The sequence below is a fragment of the Oreochromis niloticus genome, linkage group LG17, assembly GCF_001858045.2.
Source record: "Oreochromis niloticus isolate F11D_XX linkage group LG17, O_niloticus_UMD_NMBU, whole genome shotgun sequence".
Taxonomy (NCBI): Eukaryota; Metazoa; Chordata; class Actinopteri; order Cichliformes; family Cichlidae; genus Oreochromis; species Oreochromis niloticus.
In genome coordinates, this window is record NC_031981.2 from 16,138,378 (window position 1) to 16,161,925 (window position 23,548).

At 39.7% G+C, this 23,548-nt stretch overlaps 1 protein-coding gene across 3 annotated transcripts in view; it reads left to right on the forward strand.

Moving 5' to 3' along the window:
* syt1a (synaptotagmin Ia) overlaps positions 1 to 23,548 on the forward strand; it is a 207,151-nt gene that overhangs the window by 50,271 nt on the left and 133,332 nt on the right. For 2 of the 3 annotated variants that reach the window (XM_013275640.3, XM_019347153.2), the window contains exon 2: positions 2,451 to 2,498. The exons of the other annotated variant lie outside the window; for it this stretch is intronic. The gene's annotated coding sequence lies outside the window, so the exon portion shown is untranslated. The remainder of the gene's footprint in view (positions 1 to 2,450; positions 2,499 to 23,548) is intronic. 3 annotated transcript variants of the gene reach the window in all.

The window sequence follows — 23,548 nt, forward strand, 5'->3', positions numbered from 1 at the left end:
TTTAGGGTTTTTTTTTTTCCCTTTAGGATAATGAAACGTGAACGGTCCCATCATGCCAAATTTGTTTTAGCTTCAAGAGGGCTGCCGTTGCTCACTGTAATTTAGAAACTCAGCCAATCATTTTGGTGACATATATGAAGTCTTCTTGATTCATAGCGTATCTGCTACATTTGTTTATTTCTGTTGTATCAGTTTATTTTGTGGTAATGATTGTAACTGCAGTTGTCTATGTTGATTATTGGGACATTGACTTGATAGGATATGATTTAAGTGATATTAATTACACATTCTTTGTTAGCATTTGGCACCAGAACCCTCAGGCACCATACTCACTGTAAAGGGCCTGCTCTTGACCTCTCCACTATAAAAAAAATAGACATTTCTTTAGGCCCTCTCCACCTAGATTACTGGATGCTAATGCCAGTGAGGCTGACTGGTTTCCCCAGGCATTTGAAGTCTATTTTGGGACCAAGTATCCCAGTGGGTACATGGTGAGGTGTTTTTCAAGCCCACATGTCTGTTACACATTCATGAAACACCTTTTCAGTAAAAGCACAGAGTTGGCTTTCAAAGCCCTCCTGCTGTCCACTGGTAAATATCAGCTGCTAATTAGTGGCTGATATGTACCAGTTATTTTACTCAGATATATTTGGCAGCTTGTCTTACATTCACAAAGATTGCTTCATTACGTTCAACATAATTTCTCACAACTTTCTGAAAGTGATAACATTCAACCTATAGATTTGCTTTATTGGACATGTCTATTTCCAAATTAAAAAAAAAAAAAGCCAAAGGAAGAAAATGCAAGAAATGCTGAAGGTGCTTCCACATTTTGCTACGAGACCAGGCTGTTATTTTTTTCTACCAGTCCTGTTAATGGCATGTAGTTTTTACACCTTTGGATATGGTGCAATATTGCCACCCCTGTACAAAACGAATGTTTCCTTAGGCAATTCTTCAACTTTCTTAAGGGTCGCTGCTCCCTGACCGAAAAAAAAACAATCCCCAAGTTTCTCTTTAATAGCACCAACCTTGCAGGGCCAGTTAGGAAGCACTATGACGCCAGCGTACAGTACAGCTTTGATCTTGTACGTTCTGGGCTTGTGGGGGTTCTGGAAAATGAAATTAAAAGGATTAAATTGTGACCACCTACATAACCAAGTGGCTGCGTATCACATGGAAGTACCTCCTACAATCTCAAGTTATCCTCTTGTTTGACATACCGTGTTGGTTTTGCATGTTTGGCTGGATCAAACACAAGCACCTGTTGTATAAACATGTTCCTCTCATCTCTTTTTATTATGAGCCTCAAAGATCCAGTGACGAGTATCCAGTGTAGTCAGACTCATTTTTGAGAAGCGTGTAGGGACAGGTATGAATAGTTATGGTTTCTTTTTGTTACGATTTCTATTGCGTGTTTGTCCTTTGAACCTATTTAAGGGTACCAACATGTGTTGTTCGTTACTGCTGCACTGCTACACAATGTGCCATCTGCTTCCTGTAAATGAGACCACCGATGCCTGTCACCAATTATTGTAAGATGTATTAACATTTTAAAACAGAGGCTTGAGGTTAAGATACAAATCAGTTTCATAATATTTGAAAAAAAAAAATGATTGAAACCCAAGCTAATTGAGTTTAAAATTAGGGTAAACCCAATTATTTCTTATGGAACTGAAGGACAAAATGAGAATTGGGATGAAAAAAAGTAATACATTTATTTTAGAATGGAAACTGCTGTAGGAGGAAATTAGAGACATTATAATAATAATTTAAAAGCATTGTATTCAGGATGAGTTCTGGTCTAATCTGCTAAAAATGAAAGTTTACAAGCTATGTTTACTAAATTTTGTTGAGTCATCTGCAGCTGTTATGTCTTTCTGTTAATTTAAATGTAAATACTGTTTGACAAAAAGGTGCGTTTGTTATGTTTATACATATACAACATTTAGTAAAAGAGGAAAAAGCTTGTCTTAGTCCTACAGTGTGGTTAGGATGGATTTGAAAGCATGTAGTTTAATTTCCTCGAATTGCCTGACATAACATACCACCTCTAAGCTTACTCACTGAAGTTAATAGTGGACACTGAAAGATTTAACAGTATGAACTACATTAATTAGCGGCTACTAGCAATTAACCACCATAAAACCTCTGCCTTTGGGCGCAAGTAGTTTTTATTTAAAACTTTATCTAATAGTCTGTGGCTAATACTGGACATCTTTATTAAAAAATCCTACAGTGACCCACTAATTTAATTTTCAGGGAAGCCTCAGTCGTATGCCTTCATTTGGCCCATTTCATTACATTTAAAAAAACACTGGTGGGATTACATAAGCCATTTAAAAAACATTGGTTTTACTCTTACCCTGTATTTGTCAGCACAGATTACATATCTCCTGTTAGTGCAGATGTTTTTTTTTTATAATGACACTGTGAAATTTGTTTTTCAGTGAGCTGGAAGAGGAAGACAGGAAGGAACCTCTTTGACTGAAGATACTGTAAGTGTCAGGCCAGTAGGCTTTTCATCAGATCTGTCATTTGACCTGTATGGAATATGGACAGGGCCTTTAGTGTACGCCCTTTACCCCATGCTATACGCTCCCAAATTCCAATTTTCTACCAATTGTGTAGTTTATAAAAATGCCTTAATTATATTTACCGAAAATGACATCTTGCCCTCTGTTATTCTCTGATGCACGCACACAGTATCAATCAAATCAGTAAATCCAACAGGGAGCCAGAATGCTTGATGGCCTCTGGTCTCGTTTGAGATGCAGACATTGTCCTGTTGCCTCCTTTAATGAGATCTGGAGGCGTGCAATCTAATATTCACCAGTGAGGCTCCAACATGGCCCCTGAGCCTGTAGCCCAGAAAGCTGTGTGTTAATTCAATGAAGTGAAGTCAGCTGTGATCAGAAGGACCGCAGTGGCCATTCAGTCAGGTGGATGAGCGCCACTGGCTTTTGTGTTTTCTGTTTATTCGTTATTTAGTAGGCCGGACTTTTACTTGAATGTTTGGATAAATATTTCAAGCAATTCAATCAAGCAGAACTGCTTTGGGATTGAATCTTAGAAACCGACACACTGGGGGCAACAAGGGTACATAAAGCCTGTCTATGAATAGCAAACATGAACAGTGCAGAGAGAATTGCTTATTGCACTTAAAATAACAACACAGTCTCCCAACAGTTTGTGAAATAGTCACGACTTGTAATCGACGGGTTTGTGCCTCTGGACACTAGATTTTCAAGTGGGATTTTCCGCGGAGTGAATCATTTTGCTGCTCCCAAGTTCAAGTCCTAAACATTTGTATTGTTTTTCAATATGTCAATAACTAAAAAAATACTTTACTTGGTTACATTTAGACATTTAAAATGACCTAGTTATGATTAGAATATAGAAACGCATTTGTTAGGTTTAAACAGAAAATACTTTTTTAGGTTTAGGCAATAACACTATTGTGTTTCCCTGCTCGGTCTGTACTGAATATCCGCTGCAGACCTGAAATGTACTTTCTTTTGAAATACACTACTTCAAAAGTTGTGGTGCCAAATTATCTCTATAAACACAAAGAAATAGTGGGGGGTTTTTGTGACTACTTCATGTTGCTATGACAGCAGGCTGAAAACTGAAGTTTATCTTCCCTTCAGGCAGTGAGATTAATTACACAAACACCAACATACGATACGGATACTATATGGAAAAAAGTCTTGGGTCACACCTTTTGATCTCTCAGTTTAAGTTTTTTCAGCCACCTTACCTCAGGTGTGTAAAATCAAGCAGCTGGCCTTGCAGTCTGCCTTTACACATATCTGTGAAAGAATGGGTCACTTTAAAGAGTGCATCAGGTGACTGCGTGACATTTCTTCCATACTAATGATATTTCCTCTGTTTTTATTTTGTTAGTTTTCCAAGTTGGCAAAATCATTGTAGTTAGGTGTTCATTTGTTTTTGTTTTTATTTTAGTAAACTTAAATGTTTTTCTCATCCAGTTTTAGTTTCTAGTTTAATTTTCATCAACTATAATAAGCCTGGTGTAAAACTCAGTAGCTGTGAAATTCCAAACATCAACACAAAAAATGGGACCTTTATGGCTTGGGCTTCTATGGCTATACAGCTCCTGTAAGTTTGATGTGTAGGTAGCCCAGTACACACGGTGTATGCATCCAATTAGGAAAAGGCATGTGGTAATCTGTTCTAGTTCAAATTATGTGGCTTTCATGAAGTGGAGGCTGGCCTCCTGCTGAGGCTGGAATAATCTGAATAATCAAGGACATTCATAATTTGAGTGGTGAGGGTTTATTACATTTTCTGCTATCTTCTCATACCTGTTTGTAGAGGACAGTAAACCTTGAGAGATTACTACTGTATATCAATATTAGTCCTGACTACTGTCTCTGCTTTTGGCTTTTTGGTTTGAAGTCGGTCATCGTTCCTGCTTTGTTGCTAGTAGCCACTCAAGACGTTTATCTATAGTAACATCCTGCGGTAATTTGCTTTTGGTTTGTAATGTAGCCTGTAAACAAACAACTACAGACTTGTATTAAAAGCAGCAGAAAGTTAAACTTGGCAATTTTGAGATGCTGTGCTTATTTTTTCCCAAACTGCTTCTTCATTTTTATGAAAAAAATCCCACTAGAATAAAGGTCATCTAACCCTGTTCTTTGTGTGGACTGCAGGTAACAGCAGTTACATTACCTCCACTATGAAAGCATCAGTTCTAACTGTAGCAAATTAAAAGGAGTGTTATGCTCAGTATTGTGCTCAAAAGAAGTGTAAAATAGTTTATTTGGACTTGCTAAATATTAATTCATGCAGAATAATTCAGAATAATTCTCTTGAGTTTCTCTATACATAAGTGTACATTTGCAGATAGCACTAATTAGCACTGTGATATGAAGCAGTGTAGCACCCACTCCTATCTGATGATGATGATGATAGTTCCTGCGTCTGTCCCAGCTGTCAACCATGATTGATGGACTGTGCACTTCCCACCTCCAGTTGCCGGTGCTCACTGCTGTTTACCTGATCTCACATCCAGAGATGTTTAAGCCGCCTCACATTAGCAAGCATATTAATCATCCTTCATGCCATATGATTGGGTTAAATCCTAGTGTACCCAGGCTCTACGTTTTGCCGGAGGGTAACAGAAAGATGAGCGCACTTATTCCCCTTTTAAACTCATTTAATGTTTGTCAGCCACTGAAAAAAGAGTCTGGCTAACACACAGGTTCACTGCGCTTCAAAATAAAAACAACATGACCAGAAATGTGTTCAACAAATTACCCATATGACGAAAGACGAGCCTTAATGGCTTCCAAAGTTAAAGTGTAGTGTTTCAGAGGTGATTCATTGTTTCTTCGCTTAAAGTAAACATCTTTGGGATTATTAAAAAAAAGGAAAAGTTTTTTTCCATTTAGTAATTTGGTGGTGTTTTCACAGCCGTTTTTGTTGGTGTAGTATTTTGCAGATATTTTATAGCGTTTGACCGAGAAGGCTGTATAACCTTCTGGCATTTTCAGTGCGCAGAAAGCAGAGAACAGTGTGCTGAGCCATTTTAAATTTCACATTACTTTAACATCTAATAAGTGGCTGATGTGTTCACCTCCCCTCATCTAACTGCTAAAAGTGTGATGTTTTGGAAAATAGCAGAAGCACTTTGTAGATGCACGGTAATCATGTAAGCCAAAGACGAGTCACATTTATGTAATTTACAGTGGTGTTTTTGCTGTGGTTGTTTTTATTTACAGTTTGCAGATGCACTTACAGTACTGTGCAAAAGTCTTGAGTCACCACTCAACTCTTTATATTTTACTAGGAAAATATAAAATGGGTGCAATGATTTACTGATTTACATACACGTAAATATAATACAATTCTAACAAGCTAGCTCTAACAAGTTAATATTTGACAAAACACAACCTGAACTTTCTCAGTCAAGTCTTGATGCATGCTCAATCATCCAGGTAGGGAAATCTCAAAAAGTTGATTCTGTTGATCTGGATGGAGCGTGGAGCCAAGGAGGCCATTTACGTGAAAAGGGAAAGACCATCTCTGAATCGAGGAGGGGGCCTAAGGGTGCATCTTTCAGCGTCTTACAATGCTGTGATTGCAGCCATTCCCCAACTCTCTATGAATGGTTCTCATTGCCATTGATCAGTGGACTTTGATCAATGGTCATGACAATTTGAATGTTGATGATTAAAAAAACTGACCTCACCGCCCATTGTTATCCAGTGGTGCTAGTTTCAGTCGTGAAATTGTACTGTTTATAAGGGTGGGGAAACCTGCAGTCAGCTGAGAGTGAAGAAGTCACTTGGATGAGTGACGAAACGTTTCTCCACTGAAAACGCTACGTCCAGTAAAGTTCTGCATATTTTACTGGGGTTTGAGTTGCTGTTTGTTTTCAGGGTCAATAGACGGTCTTTAACAATCTAATTTGACTGGCTGCTGTCTAACTTTTTGAACTATTTGGCTCGTCCTATAAGTCGGTAAAGTAATTGCTTGGAATGTCTAATAGCATCATAGAGTTTCCAGGAAACTGTTCATCTGTGGTGGTGCACCATCTTGCTGGAAAAGCTCAGGGAACGTGCCAGCTTCAGTGCATAAAGAGGGAAACACATCATCATGTAGCAATTTCAAATATCCAGTGGCCTTGAGGTTTCCATTGATGAAGAATGGACCCACTATCGTTGTACCCCATATACCACACCAAACCATCACTTTTGTTGTTCCAACAGTCCTGGAGGGATCAATCCAATGTGGGTTAGTGTCAGACCAGTAGCGGTGGTTTTGTTTGTTAACTTCACCATTCACATAAAAGTTTGCCTCATCACTGAACAAAATCTTCTGCGTGAACTGAGGGTCCTGTTCCAATTTTTGTTTTGCCCATTCTGCAAATTCTGTGCGCCGATCTGGGTCATCCTCGTTGAGATGCTGCAGCAGCTGGAGTTTGTAAGGGTGCCATTTGTGCCGAAGGGATGTTCGACTAATGCCACTCTCCAGTAACATGCAGCGAGTGCTCCGCTAGTGGGCTCTTGCTGAATGAAGCTAGGACAGCCACTGATGTTTCTTCATTAGTGACAGTTTTCTTGCGTCCACATTTTGGCAAATCCAACACTGAACCAGTTTCACAAAACTTAGCAAGCAGTTTGCTAACTGTAGCATGGGAGATGGGTGGTCTCGTAGGGTGTCTTGCATTGAAATCTGCTGCAACACCCGGTTACTGCGTTCACCAGATATCAACACAATTTCGATCCGCTCCTCACATGTTAACCTCTTCGACATGTCAATGGCTGTGAACAAAGAGTAACTTGTAAATAACTCATGAAAGAATAAAGTTACGTTGAAACCAAGCACACCATTGTTTTTCTTGTGACATTACCAATAAGTTTGATGTGTCACATGGCCCTCTTCCTATTGAAAAAACAAAAGTTGTATCCAAGATGGCCGACTTCTAAATGGCCACCATGGTCACCACCCATCTTGAGGAGTTTGCCCCCTCACATATACTAATGTGCCACAAACAGGAATTTAATATCACCAACCATTCCCATTTTATTATGGTGTATCCATATAAATGGCCCACCCTGTAGATTATGACCCACTGCAGATTTAATCAAATCCACATCTACCACATTTTCAAACTGGTAAGAAAACACTTAGTTTTTTGGGGGGTGGGAGGGGGCGCAAATATAATGACATTTCCTTGAACTCAGTTGTTATTTTAATTTTTAACTAGTAAGTATAGAGAACACAGTAAATATAGTACTTCATAAATATCAGCAGATATCAGTTGTGAGCTTGTTAACATGCTGAAGTGAGCATTTAGCTCAAAGCAGCACTTAGAACTGCTAGCTTGGTTGCAGAGACTATTACTCCTGTTACTGAGATTAAAATGGAATCTTAATAACACCGAGGCTGACATAATTGCTTTTTGCATATCCCACCATATTAAAGTGAAATGCATGGTACCGGCTTGATTATAAAGATGGTGATAAAGATAATAGTAATCTCTTGGGAAATCTCATTTAGGTTTAACCTTATTTGTTAAAGAAATACCCAAAGATAAGCTGGCAGATAGGTTGCCCATTAAAAATGTCAAGCATCAATGAAAACTAATTCTTTTTTTGGTACCAACATGTTTTTTTTTAACTTAGACTATAGGTCAAACCAAGTACAAACAAATGAGGAAAAAATTTGGATGTTATTGAACTTAAGGGGAAACCGAGTTAAAGCGGGTTTTCATAACAATTTCTAACTATTGCTAGCTTTGTAAGTGGCTGATATTTCCCAGACTAAACCTCTATCAGTCACATTCTCATTCACTTTTTAAGCTTGTCATTGCCGGCACAAAATTAAATCCTCCTTCTCCACTGTCAAGCTTAGTATTCGGCAGTGTTTTCTTTTCAGAGGGGCAGACAGCAAGTCCTTGTTCTCCATTTTAATCTTGCTGCTATTTCATTTCCTGCCCTGCTCATTGAATCAAATTTGAGTCAGCTATTTGATAATGATGCGGTGTCACTGAGTTTCATGTAACATGCAGAACTGGGAATGTTCAACACAACAAAGCCGTAGTTTTGAAACTGATGCTACGTGTTATAACTTAGTCTGTGAAGACCAAAGTAATTCCTTGTGTCATTTAAAAAAAAATTGTGGACTTGTGTTTGTGATTGCATGAAATTTTTTCCTCATTCCACAATCAGCTGGTTGCTCAGAGGATGAGCCTTCAACACCCTCAACCTCCTGACTTTTTACAGCAAGGTGAATGTGTAGCATTTGCCTTGCATTGACCCTGCAGGTTGCTTCCTCCCTGGTGGGAGGCAAACTGTCTACTCCAATACAATCCAAGAATACAAATATGGAGCTGAAAATGAGTATAGCATGTCCCCTTTCATATATTTAAACTATAGTTTCACATGGCCCATAAAGATTACATATATTCTCTAAAGAAATGTGCTTTTTGTGTTCTTCAGTGGCTTGAGGGTGCCACATAGTGTTTTTAGTAACCATCAGATTGGATGGCTTGTCAATGCAGCTCTATGATCCTTATTTGGTGAGAGGGGGGGGACAAATCCCCCTTGGATAAGCTTAAGAGAAGACAGCACATGTGGAAAGATGGCCTGGCATGTTCAAAATGGCCACAGGGAAGCCATTTCCCACAATGCTCCCATTCCCCTGGCTCGTTGGTGTCGATCTGTCCTTTGTGAGCCAAAGCGTTTGAGACACATTGCGGTCACCATGGGCTGGAGGAGATATGACAAATACAAAAGACCGACCCTGATTCCTCTTCTCCCCCTTGAGAGAGGAACGTGTGGCTCATTGATAGTGTGTGAGCTGAGCTGTCGAAGGCACTTCTGGTTTCTTTGGATGGCTGTCAAATTCATTAGTTAAGTTTCAGAAAATTTGCATACATGTTTCGCAGTAAGAAGCCCAGCTGCACTCTAATAAAACTGGATGAATTTCAGTTGCTCACAGGCCTTGCAGTGCAGCAAGTCTTTGCTTTGATAACAGGAACCACTAATATAGGAAAAATGTGATAATAAGACAGTTAACTGCTGTGCTGACTTAACTAAACAGGAGGGTAAAATACTTTTCGTAATTGAATTAAATTAAGTCAGTTAAAATTGAATATATTTAAAGTGGAGCATTTGATTGGATTAATTTGGTTATTTTTTAAGCCAAATTGATTGAAGCACTTAGATAAAGTACAGATAACGTATAAATAAACCACTACTGAAACTGACATCTAGCTTTGGTGACGCTAACATAGTGGGCATATCACTGGTTGGAGAACAGATTGAGTCTGCCACCCCCGGTTTGCACAGGTGTGTTGGAAAACTTCAACTTCTGAAATTTTCTCCTCAAGTCTGGACAGGAATAGAAATGCAACAGTGTGAAAGGGCACCGCCAACTCCCAGTGTGTGCGAAATTGAAAGAAGGTTTTCTTACGCCTTGAGTTTGTCTCATGAAAGATAGCTTCGTGGTGTCGGATAACTCGCAGGGACCAAATACAGGAAGGCTAACACACACAGTGACACACCACTGCCATCACATTCACATTGTTTTTGATTTGAACTTGTGTTCAAGAAATCTGTGTCTGTGCTCCAGATCACAGCAGGTACACTGATGACATAAACATACCTCTTTATCTTCACCAAAGTCTGTCCGTCTGTCCGTCCAGCCATTTTCTGCAGTTCGGGTCGCTAGGGCAGCAGTCTGACCAGAGAATCCCAGCATTCCCTCGGCCGAGCCATCTCTTCCAACTCATCTGGGGGGACAGCGAGTGGTTCCCAAGGCAGCCAAGAGATATACAGTACTTTCTCCAGGTTGTCCTGGGTCTGCCCTGGGGCTTCCTCCTATCAGGAGATATCTGGAATATCTCACCCAGAAGGTGTTCAGGAGGCATCCTAGTCAGAGGCCTGAACTACCTCAACTGGTTCATTTTGATGTGGAGGAGCAGATGTTCTACTAAGTGTCCTTCTTGGTTGACCGAGCTCCTCACCCTATCTCTTAGGGAGGCCAGCTAAACTATGAGCAAAACTAATTTCCACCACTTGATGTCTGTGACCTTGTTTTTTCGGTTACAACCCGATCTGTCTGTCAGTCTCCACTCTCCCTTCACTTGTGAACAAGACAAGATAATTAAGATTCTCCACCTCGCAAAGTAACTTGTCCCTGACTCACAGTAGGCACTCCAACCTTTTCCGGACGAGAATCATTGTCTCGGACTTGGAGGTGCTGATTCTTATGCTACATGCTCGGCTGAGAAGGGCTGGGGAAGCTGGATGTCACCGCCTGATGAAGACAACAGAATAACATCATCTGCAACAAGCAAAGATGAAAAAGCGCTTGGGCCCACTTCTGTGCTTCCATGCCCAGATTTTTAAGTAAAGTTCAAAGTTGCTTTGAAGACAGTAACTGAGTGGAGGAAGTCGCAGACCTGGTCCTCATCTTTGAAGTGACCATTTCAAAGTCATGCCATCGACACCAAACACTGTTTTGCCAAGAGTGATTGTAGCACTCTTGGCAAAACAGTGATGATGAGGATGAAAGATGAATGAGAAGCAACAAGTTAAGCCAGAAGTTGTGCGGCAGAACAATATGAAAAATGGGCAGAAAGGTTGGGGCAACGAAACAAAAATAAATGGATGGTGTTATGCATTTAGACACAAAAGGGGGTGCTTGGGTTGTCGTCCTGCTACTGAACTTCACATAAATCAGTTTGAAATGATCTAATCTTTAATCACCACCCCCCACACACACACCCAAATACCCAAAAAACAGTGCTCGTTTTCAGCTTTTTCTCTGTGTTGTCTTTTTTCTTTAACTGGTTCATTGAATCCAAACACTGTGGGACGACAAGCTAGCGACAAGCTAGCGGCTCGTAAGCTGTTTACAAGCCCTAAATAGCTCATATTGAACAAAACAAAAAAGTTTGACAGAGTAAATCCTCCTGCTATGACAAACTGTTGATAGTTTCTAAAGTAAATGTTCTACACTTGCAAAAACACCAACATTAGCTATGAATATGATATTAATACTTGATGATTGAAACTGTGAAGAAACAAAGAGAGAAGGAAAGAGACAGAAGGAGCCATTGTCCCGGCCCGGTCCACTGATTGCTGGCAGGAAGAGGGAAATTGTCTCCAGCACCAAAGGTGGCAGAAACCACGGCGAGCATCATATTAAGAGGACCAAAGCTGCTGCATTCTAATCTGTTCTTCAACTATGTGAAACAGCTAGGGCAGGTAAGCTTCTCAAACTGCTCTTAGATCAGCTTCTGGTGACTCACCACGATGCCTGAGCCCGAGGCACTTCCAAACCGAATCGATGTCAATATTAAGCAACATTTGTTTTTGTGTTAACACCACAGGGACGCCAAAACATCTGAAACTGGGGGAAACTTAAAACAGATTGAGTGGGCCGGTGTAGGTGTGAGGTACGGTCTGTGGGTTTAATCCATCACTCCACTCCTTGGGGAGTGTGGGTAGAGCTGCTTTTCAGCTCAGGGATTAAGCTACTGCTTGGTAGATATTCAAAGAGTAGCAAAATGTGGTTCCTGCTGCACATTTGTAACAAATGAGCACAAATGAAGCCCTTAAACATGGTGTGGTTTCCAGTTTGTTTTTCATTGAGGTGCAACTCCATGAAAGGCTGGAGTCTTTCCCAACCCATATGAAATCAGACAGATAACACGGGAGATGCAGCATAATGCAAATAGATTTCCTCAGTTTATTCTCACTGAGGTTTCTTATATGCACTAAAATGCATCAGACTTTCTGTAAAGTTCATTCAGATTCTCCCACTCACAACTGTTTCCCTGGGAAACAAACACTTATAGTACGTTTTTCCACCTGCTACTCTGTGCTGTGATCGCGTCAGTGTAATATAAGTTTGAAGATTGAACCTAATCCAATATATGAGGAAATGCGCCAGTTTCAGGTTTAAAATGATGTCAAGACCCAAGATATATGCATATTATTTTTCTAAGCTGATTCTCTTTTTGTTTGTTGTGGTATTCTTGATCTAATTGTCGTTTTTATGCATCTTTTCATTTGCTTACTTGGTGTTTGTTTTTTACTTTTAAATTTAGCTGGACTTTAAGCAAAGCAGACATTTGGCCTTCTCAGCTGGTCTGCCTGCAGGCTTCTTTGAATTGAGCATCCAGTGGATTGATAGCCTGACTCAGGAGCAATTTAGTAGCCTCTCACTGCCACTGTCGCCCATGCCCATTGCTGTGCCTCACCTCTAATAATGACATACGCAGAGGCTAACGTAATTGTGTTTACTTTAGCAAACTTAATCTGGCAGGGAAATATTTAAACAGACCACAGGGGTGAACTCAATCACACTGATGGTGCCTGTTCAGCTCGTGACTTTGCTTATTAGAGCCTGTGGCCACAAACTCTCAGATGGATTAGTAAGACTAGTGACAATCAATGTTTGCAGCATGTTTGCCTTAGACATGGATTTGTAATTTTGGCTGACACTTTTTCATATTCTCCATGTTCTCTGCAGACCACATGGTCTGACTTAAGTTCCTTCACTTTCTCACAGTATCATAAGGAGTATCAGATAGGGTGCAAATTAATTTGGTAGTTTGGTACTGCTGGATGGCATTTTTTAAAATTAATTTCACCCTAAAATACAGATTCTCTTTGATGATGCTATTCAAACATTAATTACTGGCAATAAATTCAAAATAAAGAATAAAAATCCTATAAAAACACATTTTTTTTCCATGCAGAATATTTTCTGATCATCAGCCATGTATGTATTACCCAGTCCCTTATTTCATGTGGTTAGAAGAGAGGTGGCACTAAAACCTTAGCACTCAGGTAGGGCTGCCACAAACGATTATTTTGATAGTCGACTAGTCACCGATTATTTTTGCGATTAGTCGACTAATCAGATCATGCATCCATTGGATGTAAAACGTACAGCTTATTTCACCAGCATGCATCTGCTCTTACATAACTATCATTAGCTTACAGATTTAAGTGTTTAAGGTATGTGCTAACTAAAATTAAAGACAAGATGATACGTTTATTAAATTTTAATGACATTTGTAGCTTGTTTGGTGGAGTTCAAAAAACTCAGCTGTCTGCTCCTTGCTATCTAAAATATAACAGGACACCGGAGTACTTTCTCGAGCATCTCACACTTCTGATAATCAGTTGTCTGCTTGACGTTTATTCAGCTATGTAAAAACTATAACTTTAATCTCAGCCAACCCGATTTACTCAGGAACAAATAAAATACTAAAAAAAAGCCAAACAATATCATTTTTAAGTTATCTAAGTGACTTATATATCGTGTTTAACCTGAGTAGCGAAAGACGGCGGTGGGTTTGAAAACGATTTGCCGGGAGTCCGGTGTTCTCACCGGCTCTAGTGAGCCGTCAACCCCAGCTAGCTATTGAGCTGGTGGGTAACAGACGTCTCAGAAAACATCGGAGCGCTTTTGAAAATATGTGATGTCTTGATAAACTGAGCAGATATTTGAGGTTAACACAGCTACATTCTCGCCTGAAAATATGTTAAACGTTTATCTTGTGACCCAGAAAGAATAATAAGAGTGATATTAAAACTAACTAGCTGCCGCCATTGTTGAAAACTGAGCAGGGCCGCGCTATGAATTCTGGGACACAGCTTCTTCTTCTTCGGGGTTTAACGGTAGCTGGCATCCTTGTACATGCAGTGCTGCCATCTTCTGTTTCAGTCCGTCATTACACTCTTAAATCCTACTACTTACTCCTGCGTTTTTTGGGATCTTACAAAGCTTCAAACGACGCGTCGACTATTAAATTAGTCGTCGACGATTTTAATAGTCGACGTAATCGTGACTAGTCGACTAATCGTGGCAGCCCTACACTCAGGTAGATCTTAATACTATTTTTGGCCACACAAACACTCCAAACCACATGAAAATGCTTTCAGCTGACACTTGAGTCTAAATAGGTTTGAGCTTGAATGTATGCTCACCAGTTTTACTAGGTAGTACTGGGTTGGTCCCCTTTACCTTCAGAACTGCTGTAATCTTTTATTCAGATTCAACGAGGTGCTGGAAATATTTCTCATAGGTTTTTGTTTTTCTTATTGACATGATAGGATCACGTAGTTGGTGCATTCATCGGCTGCACATCTATGATCAGAATCTCCCTTTCAGCTTTCATCTAGAATTGCTCTGTTTACTTGTGGTGACTGTGGAGTGTGTTGGAGTACAAAATCCCAGTAGATCAGCAGTTTCTAAAATAGTCAGACCAACCCATCTGGCATCAACAACCATGCCACATTAGAAGTCACACAAGTCACCTTTCTTTCCCTTCCTGATGTTCAGTTTGACCTCCAGCAAGTCATCTTGGCCATGTCTGTAAGCCTAAATACACTGAGATGCTGTTTAGATATTTGTGTTAGTCAAACAACTGTACCAAAGTAAGTGTAAATTTGAGTCCTTGCACTCTCCACAATCCAAGCAACCTTTTATTCAGGTTGACGAGGCCTATTCTTACTGCTGGAGTAGAAGAACCTGAAAAAAAAATATAGCTTCAAACTGTAAAGATTTACAGTAGGATGCTGTTAATATGCTCTTCCTCAGTCACATTATTATACACAGTATTTATTCATGAAGGACAGCACATTAGAACTATTAGAACACAATTAAACTTTACTTAGTTTTCCTTTTCACATTCAATGAGGTGGCCTCAGATGTGGTTGCATTTCTCTGCTGAGCCTCGCAAAGGAAGAGGGATTTCTCCGCCTAGCCCACGGCAGCATGAGCCAAAACACCCAGATGCTTGTTTAATGCTGCGCTGGCTCACAGTCGGCTATAAATTGAACATTGGAGTATAATTCTGGGTGTCTGTTTGTTGTGTTCAAACACCGGTGAACCTTCTGCCTGCATGACTTCATTAACACTTCCATAGAGAGGATTTTTAATTCTTCCCTCCCATATTTCAGGGAGGGCAACAAGCGGTACCTTAGGCGATTGTTGTTCCCATCGAAGACGAAACAGACACTTTTTTTTTTCTTTAACGTTGTGTTGCTCTGTCCTCGGCTCCGAGTCTGTTGGTAGTATGTTTCAAATTCTGTTTAATGTGTAACTTAATCATTAGCGCTGCGTCAAAGTAGGTTTGCAGTCACGTTGCTAGGTAACAAAACGCCTCCTAAGGCCGCAGTTATTTCTGAAAACTACGTCAGGTTTTTCACACCTCCAAGAATAAGCGCTCTGCCTCACAAGCTGCTTTGTTAGACAAATAAGCTGAGGAATTTTGTAACTCTAAACCCCAAAATGCATTATGTTATTATTTGAAAAACTGAAGAAGTTTTATTAAATCTCAAATATCACGCAGATAATGTTTGCCAACCACAGAAATGTCAGTAAGAGTCAGAAAAGAATGAAAGTGCACCCAGAAATTGCATTTCAGTAAATGCAGTAGTTCAAAAAAATTGTGACAGATGCACCGTAATTGTTGTACAGACAGGTTCAAAATGATGTAAACCTTACACATGATGTGAGCATCTTAGGAAGAAGCAAAACAAATTCCAGAGAGCTTTTAAGTCCACGGCATAAAAGCACCACAGCATCCATGTGTCCCATTGGAGTAATTGTCACAGCAGGGGTCAGCTCAATGCTGTATTCTTTCCCTTTCAGGCTGGTGCGCTCTCTGGATCACCAAACTTTTTTTTTCTTTACCCCACTGAACCGTTCCTGTTTTTAAATGGCCTCAAAAATAAGGAAAAGTACAGCATTTATAAGTTTTCAGCTTTTTATTTTCTTCCTTTTTTATGCACACCTAGGCTGCTTGCATTTACAGATGAAAAAGCAGCAGGCATGTTTCAGGGCATCTGTTCTTAGTAAATAGCCGTGAGCCGGCAGTACCAAATGAAAGAGCAGTTGGGTTCTTAACGGCAAGGGAGTAGTGCTGAAGTCAATGGTTGCATCTGCCCTTGGAATCAAGCTTTTTAAAGACCTGGACAAGCTTTGATCATGTACTAGAAAGCCCATGCTGGAGAGATGCATTAAAGAAACTATGGTGGCAAGCTTTTTATGATGCCATACATTAGGCATCATTTTGTGGCCAGGAATGAATACATGAATGTAATCCGAATCCACCAGAAAGGCACCATTATAACCTATTAAGGATATACTTTAACTATCGGTCTGTTCTCATTTGCAGTGGTTCAAAGACTGCCTTATGTACAAGGTGTCCTCTCTGGGTTATGGCAGTGTAACGCATGCTTCACATGTCACATTTAAACGCACCCAAACCATAATCTCCTACTAAACCTCACCAAAGACTGAAGAATAGAAATAAAGTACGGTGGTGAGTTTAGTATTTTATGATACTATGAATGAGCTAATTCATTGGAAAATGAGCTTTTTTGATATTTAAGAAACAAAACACATGGGGCCTTTAGTTCTTCAACTAAAATAGCACCAGTCATTTAACTGAGATTTTTTTTTCCTCCAAGGACCATCTGCCAAGATCATTCTCACTTATAAAGCAGGTCATCCAGCTGTTTGTATAATTTGATATGATTACAAGCAAACATATCAAATATGATGATAATAACTACCCACACAGAAAATGAGAGATCCTCTGCAATAGTGGTGTGCTTTCTTTTCCTATTCTGAACGTCGTTTTTAGAAATAAGGCAAAGATTACCACCTTTTACACATTTTGAAAAAAAAAATGTCAGGAAAGGAGGACGAAAGGACACAGCATTTTTTTGTAATATATCCTGCAATGAATTTAACCATTCGTTTTCTCATAACACTGCAAAAACCCGGCTAGTAGCTGGCATTACACAGGTGCATGTAGCTCTACTGCTGCTGCTGTCACCATGGAGACGACCCCCCTCTGGCCTAGTTTAGCTTGCCTGCCCTCTCTGGCACATAAACATGAACGCAGTTCATACAGTGAGCACCTGCTCACACGTTAGGATTTACATTCTGCCGTGACAGACCTAAAGAGAATTAGATTTTACATGTTTTGGACGTTACTTCCATATAAGGACATTTATTAGGGTCAAATAAGAAATGATCATCACATCTACAGTACATTTAATCCACTGGCACTGTAATACATATATAAGGGCAGCAAACATTAGATTTTTAGATATCACAGGCCTAATATTCCTATTGTAATCATTTTGAAAGCCCAGATAGAATAAATATGTGTAATGTAATCACCCCAGTCACCTGTCAGCCTGTTAAAATTTAACCATTTCAAAGGGGTGGAATATATATATTTAAAAAAAATGTCAAGCATGTAAACAATTCATTCCGATTGTTTTGTGGGTGCACGCGCTCTCTGCTCTGCATTCTGTCTGCACATGTCCTCAATTTCCTCCTAAGAATTGCAACCATAGACTGGATATAAAAGATGGTTGTAGCCACAATGGCTTCACCTGTTGGTTTGTGTTTGAACCTTAAACATACGCCTTTTGACTGCCAACATGTTTTCTTTTAAGCCAGAAATGACCATAATTGGATGCCATCAGTTAACACTAGCAAGCTAACGCTGCTACTTAGTACTAAATAACACTTCTTGGATAGTCTGCTAATGCAATTAACGGCACTACAGTTAATTAGATGTTTAAAATAATTCCAGTGAAAAACACCAAGGCCACAAACAAGGTTAGAGATAGTGGTCCGTCCCAGACTAGGTGTAACCTAGACGTAACATGAGGTGGAACTCTTTACTCCTGCTGCAGACAAGGCAATGGTATGTGTATGTGTTTTAGAGGAAAAGCACTGTGCAGGAATATTAAAAACCAAGAAGCTATCACTGAGACATGAATCTGAAAGAATATAACCAAGTATTTTATTAAATTAATGATTAAAAGGCAGTTTTATTTTTATTCTATCAGCTTGCTGTGTTTAGCTGTCTGAGTTTGTATCTACCTATCAAAGCAGACAGTGACTTAAAGCATGATAGTTTTTTAAAAACGGTTTAAATAAAATATATGTTAAAACAGTTTTGCTTTCTTATTTTTAAGAAAAATCCATTTGTTGAGACAGTGAGCTTCACCTTTGATGGGAATAACAAGCATCTTTTTTTCTCATATGTATGTTATAATGCAAAAAAACACGTCTATATAGTAGTTATTTATAAGTGAAGTATTTTTTGATAACTAAAATAATTCCATACTCTAGGGAACAGATTGATTTTATTTCTGCCAGTTGCATTCATTCATTCAAAGATGCAAAAAAAAAAAAAAAACTCCAAACAAAAACAAAAAACTGGGTCAAAAACTGATTTTTTTCTTATAAGGGCATGCCTTTATCTCTCGATGCGTCATGAGGAGTTTTCTCTACTCCTGCAAAGCCGGTGCATATCTTGAGTGAAGTGGCACAAGTCTTGTTTATCCTGAATCTACGTGTCTGTCCACAGTACGGAAGGTACAGTAGATCACATAAAACCTGAGGTGCTGTGTGATACCCTGAGCATCCGTGTGAGTAACAGTCATCTCAGCTAAGCTAGTTATAAGAGCATTGCCTCCAGTAGCTGGATAAAGGAGGGTGGGGAATGACAGAGAACGAGATAGGAATCTTTCATCCTTTTTCAAGATGGAGCCTACTCCCAAATGGCGGCCAAGTGCACAACTATATCTGTTGCTCTGGCAATTACACAACAGACTAGACACATGTCAACAACCATCACGATCACGTGTGACCTGAACTAGTCTAGTCCATAAGCAGTGTCTATACAGGGTGATTAGTAGAGCTGTAGTGACACAATACACATTGCTTCATCAAGCATAGTTTGATGCTAACACATGGGAATATTCACTGGGTTGAGAAAAAAACATTGTTGAATGACATTGCAGTATTAAATAAAAGCAGCTCGACTTGAACCTTTGACTTGATTGTGTGGAGGAGCAGCAGAACGTCTGTGTTTGACATGTGGCTCTATTGCTGCTAATTATCCAATTAAATAGTTCTCCACCACCATCATCAACAGACCAAATGAAGGAACATCCTTCAAATGGCTGAAGTTCCACACACTAAAAATCAAGCTGCTCTCGATGAACGGTGTCCGAACACGTTAATAAGAAAATTTGTTGTTTTTGTTCTTTAATTTGCCCCCTGCAATTTGTCACCTATACAATTAGTTAATCCATAAAAAAAACAAGCCCAAGCCTGAAAGCACTTATTCCTCTTTGCAAATGACACACAGATAAGCTGCTACATTATTAAAGCCATCATGTCGCACAGGGTTATGTATTAATCCATGCTGCGAAAGGGTACCTGGAAACCACTGTTTCTTCACATTTTAATAATGTTTGCTTGAAAGTACAGTTCCCAGCTGGGTTGTGGTGTTATTTAAAAGAGAGAAACTAAAGATTTGTGACTACCAAAACACTATTACATATTTTCAGTGGAAACCCAGTGCTTGAGTTTACCAGACCGGGTACAGAAAAGTATTCAATTGCCACTCAAGGAAAAATATTGTTGGTTTTAGTGTTTACTGCTAAAAAAAAGGATCTATTATGCTCATTTTCAGCTTTATATTTTTTAGACTATACTACAGTGACACTGTGTGACTCACAGTCCAAAAATAACCTTTATTTATCTTACACTGGAGCTTGGTGCAGCCCTTCCATTCACTCGCCGTCTTAAAGCAAGCTTTTTTTTGTCTTCCTCTTTCTTTAAGCCAGCTTTCTTCTAATTGGCTGCCCCTTGTAAACAGAAGGTTTGAACAGCTGTGCTTATAGATATTCACTACAGAAAAGCATGACGTAACATATAATAAAAGTTAACGTTTTCCCTTGTAGTTATGCCCAACCATCTACCCTGAACTCCTCCTTGTGACTTTTATTGGTACAACTTCAGACAATAGAAATTATAAAAGTAGTGTTATAATTACATCTGCATTTGTAGGATACAGGAAAGATATAGACTTCCACTGAACGGCATCTTCATGGACTGCATATGGCCAACTGATTCAGGTCTTTTAAAGTCAGTGATTTGGAGATAATAATACACATATAACATTACAGATGACAAAAGAACAGAGAATTCTTAATAACTTTTTGTCACCCCCCCCCTTAAGCTGCCACCGCTTCACAAGAACCTGAGAAGCAGTGATTATTTGAGAGCTGAGTTTACAGAATCAGAGTGTTCTTCTGTTCACATCAGATACTTGAGAGCTACATATCATCTTCAAACTTCCTTCTCCTAACTGACAGAGTCACCCTGAAAGTACCTTGACACAAGGAGTAAACAAGCCTGCCTCTGTTCATCAAGGAAATGTTGTTTGCTTAGAGGGCAGTGTCTGTGCTGGACAGCACACTGCCACGGGGATAAAGGCCCGTGCCGGAGGTATTGTGATCATGCTTCCACGTCTTTTAAAGGAGGCAGGTTGGAGGGGGCCTTACAGCTGGGCATGTGTGCACACAGAATCTGTGTGAGGCTGCTGGAGATGAAAGGTGACCCACAAAGCTGCATTACAAAAACTGTGGGAGAATCTGAAAACACAAATGCAAAAAAACAGAACAAACAAAACAAAAAAACAAAACATCTAATTATTTTTGAATTTGTGTTAAAAAAATATTTAATCATTCGCCCCGTGACAGCAGGGACAGGCTCTAGCCCCCCATAGCTCTCAATTGGATAAGTGGAAGAAATGGATGGATGGATTTAAAGTGACCTTTAGCCTGATGATGTTTAAACAGAAGTGTACTCTAATTACTTACCTGTCTGTAAAAACTACCTTCTGACTGTTTTAAAATGATTGCCTCCACATGAGAGGAGTTTACCATTCAATGTGATCTCTGTGGTTCATAATTACTCTCCCAGTGAGCTGCCATCAAAAGCAGGAGAGAACTGCATTTGTGTCACAACACAGTACCTCATCCAACAATAGCACAGCTGCAAGTAGGCATTTCACCCAAATGCAGTATGTCTCCACCCAAGACTTGATTGAAAGTCTTTGGTGTGATGAACGCTGGGTGATGTGTTATGATAGCAGGTAGGGGGTGAGAGTCTTGCGGGAATAGAGGCAGTGTTTCGTTTTTTTGTTTTTGGGTTTTTTTTGGAAAAGTGGAGCTGCAAAAATAATAATAGAAAACAAAACATACACACATACAGATCAGTCTCAAGCTACCACTTTGCTCTGAGTCCTTTTTTTCTTATTCGTTCCACTGTTGGTGTCAGTCTCTACACCTTGTAAGATTTAAAGTTCACTGTCACTCAATATTTTTCAGCAAACTGAGTGCATCGCAGACTAAAACCTTATTACGGACAGCAGAACAATGCTTCTGGGTGACAGCAAAGGGTGAAAGACCACATATGGCAAATAGACAGCACAAGGATCTCAAGAAATGAAAATAAAATGGAATAGCATGCAGAGGCTTGAGATTATATAAGTGTCAGACACTGTATTTCACAACAGTCTATTCCTCACAACCTGCAAAAACTCTTCTGAAAAGACTTGGCCTTCAGACATATTTTACGATATTATTGCTAAAATTTCATGTGGAGTAAAAGCAGCTTTTCAACACTTTGAGACATATTATACATTAGCTGTGAAATTTGACCAGCGCCTTTTAGAGCAGATGGTGAGCCTGGTGGAGACCCATGCACATAGAGAATTGCTTTATGTACTGTAGATGTAATGCACAGTGGAGAAGGGTTGCCGTGAGACATGTTAGGGAATCGCTGCCAACACCTTCATTTTGGAGGAGTAAAGAACTCCCTCATTCAGTCAAAGAAAGTCATTCTAATTTTGAAGATATTTCAATATCTCATACATGTACAGTTTTGTGGTACATGTATTCATGTATTCTGTTCTAGTCTAGTGGGTATGATTGATTTTGAGCACATTAATGAGACATAAAATACTACGAATTATACATGCTTCAAGCTCAATTCTCTGTATGCTACGTCAATGTTGCTCTTGCGGCTAGCATGTTTATGTGGTCCCAATCCTCTCATATTTGAGGCTTGAATCTAGTAGTAATGCCAATCCAAGGCTGCATCCAATGTAATCAGAGTCGAGACGAAAGGTTTGTTTAAAGACATTATTTTTATATTTTTCTGGACAAGCACTGCTAGCCTTGCTTGCCCTGACGTGATGGTATGTATTGCAATAAAATTTACTTGCTATTGATGGTTCTCAGTATCCAATAAAAAATAAACTCTTTCTATGAACAAGACATTTTGAGTTGACCGAGCAGGGAAAGCCCAGCACTCTGCCTCAATTCTGATACATCGTCAAGTACACTACACAACACTTAAATGGGTAGCATCTGACCATGTGCCTTTTACCAATTTCTTTTACATTAAAGAACGATCACTGTGAGATGAATGGACCCCACGCAGCCTCAGGTGACAGTTTTGTCGTGTTTTATTTGCACAGAACGTCATTTCTATTTCTTTACGTTGGAGGGTCAGCTTTTCAGTTGCTTCTCCATTCCACACTCAGCTCCTCTCTTGAGCCCCTGCGTCACTGAAATAGGGAGAGTTTGATTACTGAGTGGCAGCAGCTGCCCTGCCAGCCACCCTTGGACCACCCTTCGAGCCCACTGCACCACCCCTCCACTGCAGGGGAGCCAGACACCACACCCCTGCCACACACCCCCCACCGCCCGACTGAGGCCGGGGCCACAATCATTTACCACCCATAATCACCAAGCAATGCTGCAACCCATGTACCAATATTACTAAAAAAAACTGTTACTGGCATTGTCATTGGTGAAGCTGATGTATCCTCTTCCAGGTGGCAATGGTCCCTCCTCTTCCACTATGTACCCAAATGGCAACAATTGATGATGAAGTGTATACCTTTAAAAAACATTTTTCCTGTGCATTAAGTGGATTGCGTGAGTTTGTGTAAAAGGATGTTTGTACTTAGAATAGCAGGTTTATGTACAAAGGCATATGATTTAAGAGACAGCATAGGTTTTCAGTTATGGCTCCATTCCACTTCCTATGCTTGTGCTTTTTAGACACTAAATGCTACTGAGCCATCATCAGTAAAGTGAAAGTAAGCAAAAGTATATTTATATTCCACATTTCACAGACAGATGTCACAACA